The sequence below is a fragment of the Acipenser ruthenus genome, chromosome 4 (genome assembly GCF_902713425.1).
Source record: "Acipenser ruthenus chromosome 4, fAciRut3.2 maternal haplotype, whole genome shotgun sequence".
NCBI classification, from domain to species: domain Eukaryota; kingdom Metazoa; phylum Chordata; class Actinopteri; order Acipenseriformes; family Acipenseridae; genus Acipenser; species Acipenser ruthenus.
The window spans coordinates 74,236,781-74,253,599 of NC_081192.1; the positions used below are offsets into that span (position 1 = coordinate 74,236,781).

The window sequence follows — 16,819 nt, forward strand, 5'->3', positions numbered from 1 at the left end:
ACATGTTTTCTGATTGATTTGGTAATGAAGTGCCACATAACACTGCAGTCTAGGGAATGGCTACAGGAAAGATAACTTACTGTTACAGGAGCCTCCTTTTTAGCTGATATTACAGATAGGCAGCCCAGACAAGGTCTTGGACGTCTGTTTGGGTTGGCTTCGAATTGTCTCTTTTCTCTGATCGGAATGTCTGGAGGGGAGGTGGCCTTCTGGTAAGATAGCAATAAGATTTAAAAAATGACATCTCTGTAAAAATTAAAAAAGGCAGTACCCCACCATCAAGTATAATTTTACACTAAAATATTTTGTCTTATTAACTTTAATTAACACCAACGATATTCATCCACAAATTAGTTCATTGTGTAAACATATCCCAGGGTTTCTACTGCGCATCTCCTTCTACCTTCCTTAGCTCCACACATTCCCACAATCCCCTTCTGCTACTGCACACTCTGAAAAGAGATCCCACTGGATGAGATTGTTTATTACATCTTTAAAGGGAGCGTATAAAACCAATGAACTACTCCATTGCCTGTTAAACTTATTTTCGATCAACCAATGAGTTAGAAATAAGTGTGCATGACATGGCCAGTGACTGTGACTTATTCGTGCTGCAAATGATTTGATGTTACACCACCACTCTCTTACTTCAGACAAACACCACAACCCCTAGTCCTTTACACATTTACACATTTTTTATAAACAAAACACAAAACATCCATATAAGATGGATATGTGTAAAAGATCTGAATCATTGATATGTCCAGAGGGTGAAACAATGTGGCAGGAAAATGGTTTATTTTTATGGGACAGCACTGGTAATGGAACCTAAGTTAAAAAAAATAAAAATAAAATCAGGAAGATAAGCTGTGTACCAAACATAGACAATAACTCAAAAGTGAATTAAGTTTCCGATTGTATACCTGGCTATACACAGTTACTACTGATATAAAGACATTTTGGCTCATCTAACCTAGGTCTATGGCATATCCTGAACACAGATTATTACAAAAATATGATTTCAAACAGCATACAAATGTAAGGGGACAGAGAAAAATAATAATTTGAATCTATCTGTCTCTCTAATGCGGGTTCCTAAACATCACGTTGTAATTCTAATTACCTTTTCTTGTCCTTTGTCAAATCTACCCCATACTGTGCTGGCTTGGCCGCCTCCAGCATCTTCACCATCTCCGTCCAGCAAGGATACAACACCAGGAGAAGCAGGTCTTTTTTTACAAATCTGAAAAAAATACATTTGTATTTTAGATGTAATTTCTTGTCACGGGACATTATGTAAATGCTATTATCCATGGTGATTACGACAAACATTTACACTTGGGTCTCTTTGAGAAAGACATTACTAAATCTCAACAAAGAATTTGCCATGCTTACAATTTGCCTATGCTTATGTATACATATACATCTCCTGCCACGTAAACTCTAAACGATGAACATGACATATCAACAGTATGTACAGGATAGAATAAGAATTAGCAATGAAATGTTTAATCACAGTCTGATGAGGGATTATCCAGATGTATGTAAAACTGTGTGACATTCACAATCTTGTATATTATCATTAATGTATACTCTATAATGTTGATGCTAAGTTTCCTGTCAATTGGATAAACAGTTTGTAACAAATTGTGTGTGTGTGTGTACAGCCACCTCCACTTCATCCCCTTCGCAATGGATTTCATCCCCAGCTGGGGATAACAGAGCTGGTATAAAAATCCAACTGTAGTCTCCCTTGGAGCACCAGACAGTGGCATGAATAAAGAGATTAGAAATTGCCCACTTAGAGGGTATAAACTATCTCTTTAAAGTTTAAAATTACCAGCTTTTAGTGGTTGGTGTCCAGTCGTCATTTTTTACAGTTTCTTCGTTTCACTTTTCCTTTTGTTCAGTCATCCTGGTTTTTTTCTGTATGCATTATTTTCTGTTGAGCACTACTGACACCGTGGAAACGGTGAGTCTTAGGTCGCCTGCGGATACATTAGTCCAATCAATGCGGCTGAACCTGGTGTGTAATCCCAAGGTAACTGCTCACAGTTAACACGTGTTAATACGTTAATTCACGTTTTAAGTAATACAGTGTCCCCTTCAGACATGTTAAAGGAGAAATTCGGAAATAACATACAAAACTATGCGCGAGTAAAACTCCAAACATCCAAAAAAAAATTTTTTTTTAAAAATAATATATATATATATATATATATATATATATATATATATATATATATAATTGCATGCCCGGTATCTACGATATGGAGTCTTGCATGCCCCGGTAGCTGCAATATTGAGTCTTTCCATCCACCTCCGGTTGCTTCATTCCGGAGGTCAAGGGCGTAGGTTTGGTTTGAACATTGGTGGGGACACAATTTTGTAGGGGGGCGGAGTCACGGTCGCTAGTGGGGTTCGGGGGCATGCCCCCCCGGGAAGAAATTTTTTAGTAGACAGCTATTAAATGGTAACTTCTGGTGGCTTGAAATGAATGCTGGACATGAATCGAGGACAGTTTGATTGACATGAAGTTGGCTGGTATACACTTAAAACACTATGATAAAGTGTCCCTCCTGGAAGCTGGTTTGACATCCCTGCTGTAGAATTACTAATAACCTGAATTATAACCTATCCCAGCCTTACTGTAAGCTACCAATACCCCTGGCGCTACAAGCATGAGCACATGCACGCTCACGTGCTCTGCCTGCCACTCCTGTGTCTGTGCTGCTGCTCGTACCTGGGTGCATTGCTTCATTCACCTGATAAAATAATAAATTGATGCATGCCATATAGAGAGAAAATATATGGCTATGCTAACTTTATTTGCTGAGTATTACTATACAGCATTAGCCTACTATTATATCACAATGTGCCTCAAACAATAATATATCTCAAAACTGAGTCTAACACTTTCACTGTTATAATCACTAAGCCATTACAGACCCCACCTGCGACCCTGTTGCTCCACCTGCCTCTGTACTGCTTTTACCAGGCTGCACTGCTTCACTCGCCTGATAAAATGATAAATTGATGCATGCTGTTTAGAGAGAAAGTATGACTCTGTTAACTTCATTAGTAAATTATTTTTTCATTTGCTATGAGAATCATTATCAATTGTGTTTATTACTTTAATAACATCTTCCTACTTACACTTTGACTTTTTGTAAAAAAAACTTCCTTATGTCCATCTTTATTTTTTTGGTTGCTATTATGCTTTAGTCACCTAAAGCCAAATTGAAGTGATTAGCTAACGTTAGTTGAATGACGATATCAAAACATGCTCACGCACTCTCTCTCTCTCTCTCTCTCTCTCTCTCTCTCTCTCTCTCTCTCTCTCTCTCTCTCTCTCTCTCTCTCTCTCTCTCTCTCTCTCTCTCTCTCTCTCTCTCTCTCTCTCTCTCTCTCTCTCTCTCTCTCTCTCTCTCTCTCTCTCTCTCTCTCTCTCTCTCGCTGAGGATTGTGGGATTGTGGGAGGAGCTTGCGGAGAGGCGGTAGCGTTTGAACGCTGGTGCGGTAGGAGAGTGTTTTCGCTACTATATTTTTTGCAAATTTATATATTTAATTGTTAATTGTTTAGTTCGTTTATATATCTTTGTTTCGTTGCTTTGTTTGTACTTTCCCGTTTATAGAGTAGTGTGTGTGTGTGTGTAGGTCCCTTTATGGGATCTCACTCTGGAGGGCTGGGGGCTCTCAGCCGCCGACACGGGGTCAGCTGCTTGCCCGATGCCGGCGTGTCTGTGGAGGAGTGCCTGCTGGCAGTGGGAGAGGTGGTCGGGTGTGACAATATAATATCGGCATCCCGTATGAATAAAAGGTTTGTCGTGTTTTTAAAAGAGGTATCGCTGGTCAATCAACTAGTGGAGGAAGGTTTTTCAGTGAAAGGAGATTTTATTCAAGTATCCCCCTTAGTAACCCCTGTTACCAAGGTAATCATGTCTAATGTGCCGCCGTTTTTAAAAAACGAGACCTTGGCAAATGAACTTTCCCGATATGGCAAACTGGTGTCCCCAATTAAAAATATACCATTAGGGTGCAGAAATACAAGTGTTAAGCACGTCCTGTCTTTTCGGAGACAGGCGTTTTTGCTGCTGAATAACCCGGGGGAGGTGATTGATGTTGCTTGGAGCTTCAGTGTGGAAGGGACGGGCTGCGTAGTGTTTGTCAGCTCGGATACAATGCGGTGTTTTAACTGTGGGGAACAGGGACACCAGAGGAGAGCCTGCCCGAGAAAAAACAAAAATGAGGAAAGGCAGGAGCAGGGTACTGATGGCAGGGAGGAGGCTGGGGATGTTGGGGGTGAGCGGGAGGATGAGGCTGCTCCCCCATCGCAGCGCCAGCCGGAGTCTGCAGAGAGCAGGGAGCCGCCGATCGGGATGAAGCCGCCCACACCACAGCCGAGGCTGAAGAGACTCAGCCACAGTCCGTCACAAAATAAAACTACCGAAAATGATGAGGGTTTTGTGATGGTAGCTAAAAAAAGACTTAAAAAACAAAAAAAACAAAGAAGTTGCAGATCTGCCTAACAGCGAGCGGGGGACGGAGCAGAGCACCGAGCCTGTGCTGGAGGGGAGCCTGCAGTCTCAGGCAGGGGGGTCTGTCCCTCCTGATATGGAGGGAGAGGGGAGCGGCACGGCGACGGGCTTACAACCGGTGCAGCGCTCTTCTCTCTCTGAACCCCAGCAAGCGGAGGCAGAGGCAGCGGTGACGGCTGTGGCTGTGCTGGGAGGAGGAGAGGAGAGCGGCGCTAGAGAGTTGGAGAGAGCCGCGGAGGAGCTGGCAGCCGTGGACGGCGGAGCAGACAGCGAGGACGGAGCAGAGGAAATGGAGGGGGAGCTCTCTGACTCCTCGCTTATCTCTGACATCCCCGATAGCCAACCCGTTAACAAGGGGAAAAAAATCTATACCCTAGATGAATTTAAGCAGTTTATGGAGAGTACAAAAGGGAAAAGGGGGGTTGAAATTGAAAACTTCTTCCCAGATCTGAGATTATTCCTCCACTCAGCACACATCGTCACACGAAAGGCAACATTAGAGGAGTTCGACCAGCAAAAAAGGTACCGTCTTAAAAAATATGTTCAAATAATTAAGAAAAAGATCGCTAATGTTGCCAAACAATAATTTTAAAAATGGATACTTCTTTTAAGAATTTTTTTATTGTTGCTTGTTTTACTCTGTCAGTTTTATTTTTTTTAGCCGCTATGGAAAAGTGCGTTTTTTTTTATTTCTTTTAACGTGAATGGCTGCAGACAGTCTTTTAAAAGAGCGCAGCTGTGTGAGTTTTTAGAGCAGAAGCGGGCGGGGGTCGCGCTGCTGCAGGAGACGCACTCAGACAGGGAGAATGAGGCGGCGTGGCTGGCAGAGTGGAGGGGGCCGTGTGTGCTGAGCCACGGCTCAAGCACCAGTGCAGGAGTGGCAATTTTATTTAAGCCCAGCCTAGGAGCAACAATTTTAGATATTGAAGAAATTGAAAAGGGGAGGTTATTAAAAGTGAGAGCAAGGTTGGGTGGTACTGTATTTGTTTTTATTAATATTTATGCACCAAATAAAGGAAGGGAACGCATTTTAATTTTTAATAAATTAAAGCAAGCTCTTTTAAATATTGATAATGATGATGTGGTGGTGGTGGGAGGAGATTTTAACTGCACTATTGATTTTACAATGGATAGAAATAATGAGGAACCCAATCCCCAATCCTCAAGTGAATTAGCTGCAGTTTTTCAGTTCAGTGGCCTGGTTGATGTCTGGAGGTGTCTGCACCCCAATGCAAGACAGTACACCTGGTCTCATTGTCGCGCACAACAAATATATAGAGCCAGGTTAGACCGCTTCTACACAACACACACTCATTTGAATAAATTCATTAAAGCCAATATCATCCCCAGTAGCCTCTCTGACCACCACTGTCTGTTAGTTACAGTAATACTCACCACTGACTCTCACAGCACCTCCTACTGGCATTTTAATTTAAAGCTATTACAGGACACACTTTTTGTAAAACAATTTAATGATTTTTGGAACATTTGGAAAAAAGAAAAAACAAATTATAAAAATATTAGGCAGTGGTGGGACATTGGCAAAACGCAGATTAAAATCTTTTGCCAGCAGTACACACTCAATTCAACCGGGTCACTGAACGCAGCAGTGAGAGAGCTGGAGTTGAAAATTCTCCAGTTAGAGAGCAGCCTGGACACAGACCACCAGGAGCAGACCCTGCAAACGCTGAGGGAGCAGAAACACATGCTGGGCAGCCTGCTGAAGGAAAGAGTGAAGGGGGCGCTGGTGCGCTCTCGCTTCATGGAGCTTAAAGATGGACACCCCCTCCAGTTTCTTTTTTGGCTTGGAGAGGAGGAGAGCAGACAGCCGGAAGATGCACTGCGTCCGGACGCCTTGCGGCAGGGAGCTGTACAGCCGGGAGGAGATCAGCAGGGAGGCAGTAAAATTCTATTCTGAACTGTACAGCAAAGAGCCTTGTGAGCAGAAGGATACAGACCTGCTGCTCCAGGATTTGCCCACCCTGAGCGAGGAAGAACAGAACCAATTAGACAAGCCACTAACATACCAGGAGCTGACCACTGCTGTTACACAGCTTTCAAATGGAAAAGCTCCTGGCATTGATGGACTGCCCACTGAATTTTTTAAAAGTTTCTGGACTGTGATTGGTGAGGACTTTTTGCAGGTGCTGGGAGAGAGCCTCCGAGATAAAGAACTGCCCCTCAGCTGCAGGCGGGCAGTAATCACACTACTGCCCAAGAAAGGAGACCTGTGTTTACTCAAAAACTGGAGACCTGTTTCGCTTTTATGTTCTGATTTTAAAATTATTTCAAAATGTCTGGCCAATAGACAAAAAATGTGTATAGGAGCTGTAATACACACGGACCAAACTTACTGCATACCGGGACGTTCCATTTTTGATAATTTGTTTTTAATTCGAGACTTTTTATCAATGGCTAAGACATGTGATTTGAATGTTGGGCTGGTTTCTTTAGATCAGGAGAAAGCGTTTGACAGGGTCGACCACACATACCTTTTTAAAACCCTGGAAGCCTTCGGGTTTGGCCCTGTTTTTATTTCTTATATCCAGCTTTTATATTGGAATGTTTTTAGCATTTTAAAGATTAACAATGGGCTGAGTCAGCCCTTCCCAGTGTGCAGGGGTATTAGGCAGGGCTGCTCCCTGTCTGGAATGCTTTATTCACTGGCCATAGAGCCCCTGCTGCACCTGCTGAGGGGCCGGCTGGTTGGCTGGGCAGTGCCCTCCTCACCCTCCTCTGTCGCAGTGAAGGTGTCCGCTTATGCAGACGATGTGAACGTGTTTGTGTGCAGTGACGGAGACATCAAGGCACTACAGCAGAGCCTGCACACATTCCAAGGAGCCTCTACAGCAAGAGTTAACTGGGCAAAGTGTGACACCTTCCTGTCAGGCAGTTGGCATGATTGCACCCCCCCCTGTCCTGCCTGAGGCGCTGAGATGGGACAGGACAGGTATAAAAGTGCTGGGGGTGTTTTTTGGAGTGGAGATATATATGCAGAAAAATTGGGAGGGCCTAGTGGACAGGGTGAGGGGGCGGCTGCAGAGATGGAGGGGACTGCTGGCCCAGCTGTCCTTTAGGGGAAGGGTCCTGGTGATTAATAATCTGGTGGCCTCCATGCTGTGGCACAGGCTGGTGTGTCTGGACCCTCCCCGGGGCATGGTGCAGGAGATCCAAAGAATACTGCTGGAGTTTTTCTGGAGCAGGAGACATTGGCTGAGGCCAGCGGTCCTGTATCTCCCCACTGATGAAGGGGGGCAGGGGTTGGTCTGCATTGCCAGCAGGGTGGCAGCCTTCAGACTGCAGGCGGTTCAGAGGCTCCTGTACGCTGGGGAGGAGGCTCATTGGAAGAGGCTAGCTTGTTTTTTCCTCAGCAGAGTAGGGGGGCTGGGGATAGACAAACACCTGTTTTTAATTGAGAGTGCCAGACTAGCTAAAGTAGGTCTCTCTTCTTTTTACTTGAGTGTTTTAGATGCCTGGAGGGCAGTGAGGGTGGCGAGAGATGAGGGGTCCCTGACAGGCAGGGTCCTGTTGGAGGAGCCCCTATTTTTTAAACCGCTCTTCCCTGTACGTTTCTTTCAGTCAATGACGCTCTGTGCCAGCTTTGTGAGGGCAGGAGTGACCAGGCTGAGACATCTTATCAACTTTGAGCTCTCCTGCTGGCTGACTGCTACACAGCTGGCTGGGCGGCTGGGCTGGCACTCTGAGAGACTGGCAGAGAAAATGGTCAGTGAACTGAGAAGTTGTCTTTCCCCCAAGCTCAGGGAGGCTGTGAGAGAGGAGATGTCCAGCGGCACAGGGCAGAGACAAGACTTCATCTTTCCAGGGCTGCTAGTGTGTCCAGCAGTAGGTGAAGGAGAGGAGGGTGTAGGAAACGAGGGAATGTTATTAAACCTAGACACAGTTAAAGATCTAACTCTTCATACAGCAGAGAGTAAGAAGATCTACCAAATTTGTGTGAAGGCATCACATTCCCACCAGTTGAGGGGGTTGGTGGATTCAAGATGGAGGGCATGTCTGGAGGTAAAGGAGGGGTGCAGGCCAGTATGGAGGGTGCTGTATAAACTGCCCCTCACCAAGAGAGCGGGGGACCTGCAGTGGAGGATCCTGCACTGTATTGTGTCCACCGGCAGGTTTCTCCACAGAGTTGATGCTAGCATTAGCTCAGAGTGCTGTTTCTGCTCTGCAGAGGAAACAGTGTTTCACATGTATAGTGAGTGTGTCAGGCTAGGACCACTCTTCCATCTCCTACAGGAGCTCCTGCAGGGCCTAGGCGAGGAGTTCACAAAAGAGCTTTTTATCTTTGGGGTTCCCTACAGTTTTAAAAAGAGAAACAGGTGTGTTTTAATTAATTTTATAATGGGTCAGGCAAAATTGGCCATTTTAAAATCCAGAAAGAACAGTATCTCTGGCGCCGGGCTGACTGATGTTGTGTTGCAGTTCAGGGTTTTGGTGGTCAGCCGGATAAGAGTGGATTTTGAATTTTTTAAACTAAATAATAACCCGGAGGACTTCCAGGAGAGGTGGTGTGTGGGAGACGCCTTGTGTGCTGTGAGTGAGGAGGGGGAGCTCCAGTTTTTGTTCTAGTTTTTAATTTTATTTTTAATTTTTTTACAGTGTTTTTATTAATTTTGGCTTTAATCTGTTTTTAACAGAAAGAAAACACTGTGTTTTTTTAATTGATTTTTTATGATCCTTTTATTTTGATAAAATCTATTTTTAAGGAGAACATGATGTATTTTAAGTTTTTTTAATATTGCTAAATCTTAATTTTGTTATGTTTTACCTTTATTGAGTTTTAATGGATTTTATTTGGAATGTTAAATAAAGGATCTTAAAAGTCAAAGTCTCTCTCTCTCTCTCTCTCTCACACACACACACACACACACACACACACACATAATGATTTAGCTGTGAAACAAGCTAGCTAGCCACCAAGGACGTTGGGTTAGCAGCTAGCAATGGGTCGCTAACGTAATAGGTAGGTAGGTAGGTAGCTTTATTCTCTCAAACTATGTTGCTGACGAGCTGACAATACCTTCAGCCGCGGCACCTGGCTTTCATTCAGTCAGTGGCTCACACTCATATCAGCCTGACCGGCAAGCGGCAACTTCAGATGAGCGTCTTTCCAGAGTCCAGCCTAAACCAGCGGTTCTCAACCTTTTTTTTACTCACGCCACACTGAAATTTATTTGTATATCTGTCGTTGTCCCCCCCCCCCCACCACCATTAATTTGACTTTTTATATCTTTTTTATTACTGCCTATATAATATAGTGCATTTATTTAGCCGCCTGGATAGTCACACTGTCCATTCAATCAAATACATATGTTCGTGTTCGCTTTTTACACACACGATACAAAAATATCAAGCAAGGAGTAAGTTAGTTACAAAGGGAGGAAGGAGGATTGAAATAATATGACAACGCATTAACCAACAAACACAAACATCGAATTAAACTGATTATATTTATTCTTATTTTTTAAAATAAATGTGAAAATTGTGGCACAATGTACACCGTTTAAGAATGACTAGAATTTTTTTTTTTATTTTAAACCCGGAGATTTACCTTTCACTCCCGAGTCCTTGTGCACTTTCGCACTTCAATGAAAACAACACACTCTGCTGGTCCCTGACGTCAGCCACGCACTGAGTCCGTGTTACAGTGATGCAGTATGGAAGGGCCAAAGCCAATCAAATTAGCGTTTTTTTTTGTTTTGTTTTTTTTGGAGGAGGGAGGACTAACGAGGGGGAGGGGCGGGGGGCTTGAGAGAGTTAACCCTTTGTGGAGCAGATAAAATGACTTGACAAAAGACGTTTAAGATTTATCAAAATTATTGGTAGGGACAATTCAACTGTCCCTTGACATTGGTAGGGACATGTCCCTACCGTCCCTAGCTAAATCTATGCCGGTGCGTGAAATAGTAGACTTTGTAATGTCTCCTGTTGTGAAAAAGTCGTCACTTTCACATTTGCAGATTTTAATTGGAGAATTTCTCCGCGAATTTAATAGACTGTATCCTGGTAATTTTATACCAAAATTGCATTACTTGGTACACTACCCCAGATTGCTAGCTGAATTTGGACCACTTCGATCACTTTGGTGCTTACGTTTTGAAGGAAAGCACCAGTACTTTAAGCGGCTTGCAAGAAATGTGTGCAACTTCCGGAACATCTGCTTTACTTTAGCAAAAAGACATCAACAAAGACAGTGTTGGGATTTTTGTTGTGCAGATGCTTTGCATCAGTCATATGAGCAAGAAGGGTCTTGTGTTGTTCAGCTATCATCTACATCTTTGAAAGACATTATTCTTGAAAAATGCAATATTCAAGCCAGTGAACTTGAAGCTGATGAAACCATACTGAAAGTAAAGAAACTAACTGTGGATCACGTGAAATACGAAGTCAAGGATTACTTCATTGTCGATGTAGTCCATGAGGATTTACCCATTTTTTTCAAAATCTTGCATATCATTCAGTTTAGGTGTACATGGATTTTGTGTGGGAAACTGTATTTTGCTCTGGAATTTAATTCTCACCTTCATGCCTTCAAAATAGAGGCTTTGCATGAGTGGTGTACATTAACACCTGGCAATGAAGTTGACTACCATGCACTAGATGCTTATGAAGACAGTGATGGATGTTTATATATTGCACCTCATCATACTGTGTATAAGGTACTGCTTGCATTTAAAACTGTGATATTAATTACAATGGCAGGTTAACATTGGTGCTTATTTTTCTGATTAATTTTATGTTTTTTTGTTCATTAGGTGAAGAAATAGATGGTGAGACTCTTTTAGGTCTGACAGAACATATGATTGGAAAGATCTTCCGAACTATGAAGGACCAAGTCAAATTTTTAAAGGCTCTCGAGAACCTTAAAAGGTATGTAATGACAAATATATTATACATACAGGATTCACTTTGAAAAGTATAAATTACTACTACCAGTACGCTTTTTGTATTGTAATGTTGTATTGTAAGAAAGATGTATATTATGGGAGTACATTTCTTTATGGAAACACACAGAGAGAGAGAGAGAGAGAGAGAGAGAGGTATTTTCACTAGTTTAATTCCTGAAAATGAGGACTGGGAATGTATGGTTTTAAACTTCTGTGTAGAAAATTAATATGGCTGTTATATTATAAGGCTCTGTTTAAATATCAAGTCTTTAGATATTTTCAGGTGATTAAAATTATGAAATATTGTTTTTTTTGTTGTTTTTTGTATTTTCATAGAACAAAAGCAAATGAGCATATTGTTTCAGAGAAGGTGCTACCAGTAGAATGCAGAGAAGTGCCACAAACCTCAACAAGTGTTCATGTTTGGACCGCATGTTATACATTGCCTATATTTCCTCCAGTTGTACAGATGGCCCTTGATAGAAAGGACATTGGTTTCAAATCAAAAGACAAATCTGCCCTTCGTGCAGCTCTAATACAGACTCTGTTTGATGACCTCAGCAAATATACGCTGTAAGAACTGAGATTTCGGTGTTTGTTTTAGATACATAGGCAACCAATTTTAGAATAATTACATAACATAAAATAGCATATTCATTTTTAAAATGATTACTATTTTTTTTAAAAATCTATCATAACAGCAATATTTTATTCAAGAGAAAAAGTTTTATTAAATTCATTTTGATAATGCTTTCAGCATGTTTTTTTTGTAAATTAAAGCAATTGTAAAATGCAACTGTATTTCATGACATTATTTCTCAAATATATATTTTTCTTACAATTCACTTACAATTCATATGCCTATATTATTTTCTAATCTGTATATTTAGGTATCCAGACCACATAATGTACAGTACTGTGCTAAGTACTTTGTGCTGTAAGTACAGATTTCTAAGGGATGACAGCCAAACTGGATATGTGAGTATACATTTGGTAGTTATATTCATAAAAGAAATAGTCGAATAAACATTAATTTGTCAAAATTATGCAGCGTTAAATATATTTTTACTAGTTGATATGTATTTTTTATAGCCAGATAATGGACATAGGTTTAACTTTCTATCATTGTTTCAGGCTACTCTACTTGAAATACTGAGAAATAAATTCAAAAAAGAGAGAAAGACACTTATTTCAGTGGAGACTGTAGAAGACATGAAAAAAAAGTTTGGTGCTGTGGGTCGAGGAAGGAAGCGTGCACCAGAGCAACAGCAACCGCTCATGAAAAAGAGAAGAGAATCTGTAAGCCTAACTCTTGGATCTGCATTGACAGAAATAGATTGAAATAGAATTACATACTTTATATATGTACATACATGCGATTGTGTAGTTTATTAGCTAATTGGCTTTCATGGAGAGTACTTGATCTTTAGCATTTTTCCAGAGTAAAGAAAAGCACAGAGAATACATGCAGTAAATGCCTGATCATAAGTATTGAATTACTTAACGTTATGATACATATTGCAGATGCACAGTGAGGAGTTCCCAGGAGAAGACGAGCATAGTATTGCCAAACACTTGGACTCCATAAGAAAAGAAATAACGAAATTGAGGCCGAACATTGAAGCCATAAGTGACAGCATGAATAGTACTGTACACACTCGGGAAAGAATGATGGAGAAGAAGTCCACTGAAGAAGTCCTTGGTCTGTTTCCATTCCTAAAGCATCCTAAACTGGTAGGTACTAGTTTTTATTCTACTATGGTGATTGATCAGAAATTAATATTTTTAGTTATAAGCATGTATAATCACTTTAATTAGTCCTCCTAGGTGACCTTTCTGCATCAGCAATCCACCTGCTCCAGCTTTTACAAAACTCCACTGCTCCTGGTTTTTCCCATGCAACTTCTTTCTGCTCGCATTCAGTTTAGTTTGATTTTGTTTTATTTATTGATTTTTTTAACTACTACATTATTTGTAAGTATTCAACTCTTTTTTACAGCTGTGTATATCGCCTTGGATAAAGGCATATGATAAATAAATAAATAAATATAATAATAACTTTAGCATCTGTATTTTAGCTGTTGCACGAAGTAGAACTACGTTTTGGAGTAAACTTGGAACGGAACCTAATGAGTGGCCTATCCAGAATGGTAGATGCTATTTTCAGACTTTCTAGTGGGCATCTTCTAACTACTGTGATGTCCTACATTGAAGATGCTTCAGATAAGACACAGGGAAATGGTAATGTATAAGAAATATTTATTGTACATCAAATTGTTTTGACCTATCTCAGAATAGGATCTATAAATAACTATTAAACAGAAAATGATGCAACTTCATTTCATACACTTGGAGCATAATATTTCATGGGGAAGATAGCTGGTATTTAACTCTCACAGGGGCATAAAAACCAATGCGAAAAACCTGCATGAACAGATTTTTAGAAACTTTGTTGATAATGTTCTTAACATTTTTTTGCTCCAATCCACAATAACGTTTGTATCAGTGGTGGTCAGTCCTGGTCCTGGAGAGCTACAGTCGTGTGTGTGTTTTTTTTAGGTACCTTTAAATCATTTAAACTATTCTTTATCTGTGCAGTTTAGCAAATAATGAATTCATGAATGTAACTGAGAGCACTGGTGGAATGCAAAGCCAAAGATCCTGTACCTCTCAGACCAGGGTTGCTCAACATTCTTCTGTTTGCTTTGTACTTTGTATATGATTTGATACCCTATTTGTAGGACTGAGAATGAATGCTGCATTGTTGCTGTTGCCAGCTTTGTTTCGAGAGAGGGAAAATCTGTTGTTTGTTGTTGACCAAGTAAGTTAATTGAGCTCTACTTTTTAAATGTAGCTTAACTGAATTGATGTTTTCAATGTTAAATACAAAGTCAAATTATCATTTAGAGATATCTCAAAATGAGTTTGAGATATCTCCAAATTAATTCCTGATATCTGTAAACCATTTTGAGATATCTTAAAATATGTTAAGATATCTCTAATTATTTAAAAATATTTTAAGATATATTCAACTGATTTAAGGATATTTTGAAATATTTAAAGATATCTGTTAAATATTTAAAGGTATCTCTTAATTTGGCTTGCCATAAATGTGTACTTAATGAATTATGAGGGAGACTTGTAGGCAATTAACAGGAGTTTAAGACGTTCCTCGCTGTTTTAAGTGAGATCCGACAGTTAAAATGTTTTTAAAGGGAGGAATATTACGAAATCCCTTTAAAGTAGCCGCAGCCCCACCACACGAGCCGCCACTGCTTGTAGGTATGGTGAGATGCTGCTGAAGTACAATTTCACATAATTTATTGTTGAATAAAGTTATTAATTATTATTTTAAAATCTATACAGGTACCACCATCACCTACACCAACTATCGTTTTCAAGGGAACAACAAGCCCATTGGCAGCAGATGACATCTCTGTTTGTGTTGATGGAATTGAGATACTCAGTGATTATCCAGGAATGGATATCACCCTTGCTGTTGAATGTATTTTTTCTCTTTATTTTTCCTTGGGCATTGAGTATCCTAAAGCTCTAAAAAATGGTCTGACTTTCATGGAAAGGTACTTCATGAAGCTGAGTATCTCTGACAAAGTACCTTTGCCAGTGTTAAAGATGTACAGTCAAATAACTGCACTTTTACTTGGGGAATAATTATATTGATCTGATGGAATGCCATTTTAACATTTAATCTGAAATTAAATGAATTTATTGTGTCAACTATTTAATTTGATTACAAAAACAGAATATTTGATATAAAAATGTAATTGTACATATCAAAAAAAGTATTTATTTTAAATGTAAATGGCTGATTAGAAAATTAATTGTTTATAACAAATGTAAATTGTTTTTAATAGAAGTTTTGATCTCAAAAAACTAATAAACATTCAGTCTTAATTTATAGATATCATAAACTCATAATAAGCTCTGATCTAAATACTGTACTGTAGCTCTTCTAATTTGTGCCACCAAAAAATGAATAAGAAAAAAGAAACCCACGTTCATCAGTTTCAATATACATTTTATCTCAGCTTTTTCAAGGTCTATTACATGTTCTTGAAAATGTATTTTGTGTAAGTTTCAGGAAAATCTGTGGGATGCATAGATTTATTTTCCAGTTTGCTGCGAGACCCTTTTTTTCACTGTGTAAATAATATGGTTTAATTATTAAAAACACACAGGTTGAATAAAACGGTGTAAAACTGTATATAACTAAACCTGAAACTACTCTAATGGTTTAACCTGTAAAAACAATAAATTGTTATATAAATGTTTAATAAATAAATTGTTGGCATCCTGAATTGAGTGATTTATCAAAGCACTTACACTTCTGAGGTTGGGGGATTCTAAAGGATGTGAAGAGCTCTTAACGGTATACATTTGTTTTTTCTCAGATGAACCAAACAACCCTCCATAGAATGTTAATTGTAAGGTTCAATAGTGTAACTCTTATGGTTCTATATTAAACCTCAATAGAAGGTTCTTCAGAGGAACCAATATGGTTCTGTATTATACCATTAATATAAGAACCATGGTGGTTCTTTATTAAACCTCTAATGCAGGGTTCTTCCAAAGAACCATTTTAAAAGGTTCCATATAGCACTTCAAAATGGTTCCAAATCTATACCAGCAGATAGAACCTTTTAGGGTTCTATATTGTACCCTTTTTTCTAAGAGTGTACTGCATAAAAAAACGAGTGTGTTGTCGTGGCAGTTGGTGATCAAAGAAATAAAACAAAATAAAATCAATAAATAATAATGTCATAGACTTAAAGTCATACCTTTGAAGTCATAATGCATTGCAAGTGTTATTAGGGAATGTTGTGCTGTGTTTTCAAGCGCTTCAATGTGACAGCGGGTGCGTTCACGGAGATCAAGAGCAGCCGCCGCAGGGGAGGGATACCATGGTAAATAGGTTACCTATTTACCATGGTATCTCTCCCCTGGGTGCGTTGTGTTTTGGTGAGCAGGAAAGCAACGGGCGGGATGGCGAGCTTGTCCTGCTGCTCCAACACAAGCTACCTTAAGAGCCGGTACGATGCGGTCAATGGGTGAAGTTCGTCAGGAGTACTGCATAAAAAAAAAAAAAACGAGTGTGTTGTCGTGGCAGTTGGTGATCAAAGAAATAAAACAAAATAAAATCAATAAATAATAATGTCATAGACTTAAAGTCATACCTTTGAAGTCATAATGCATTGCAAGTGTTATTAGGGAATGTTGTGCTGTGTTTTCAAGCGCTTCAATGTGACAGCGGGTGCGTTCACGGAGATCAAGAGCAGCCGCCGCAGGGGAGGGATATCTCTCCCCTGGGTGCGTTGTGTTTTGGTGAGCAGGAAAGCAGCGGGCGGGATGGCGAGCTTG

General features: G+C 40.2%; 1 long non-coding RNA gene across 1 annotated transcript; it reads left to right on the forward strand.

The window, feature by feature from the left end:
- The first annotated feature begins 11,802 nt into the window (after positions 1–11,802).
- LOC131737063 (uncharacterized) lies at positions 11,803–13,047 on the forward strand. Its single transcript, XR_009328628.1, has 4 exons — positions 11,803–12,013; positions 12,331–12,418; positions 12,575–12,739; positions 12,965–13,047. It is a non-coding gene; the product is annotated as an uncharacterized LOC131737063 (long non-coding RNA).
- Positions 13,048–16,819: the final 3,772 nt, after the last annotated feature.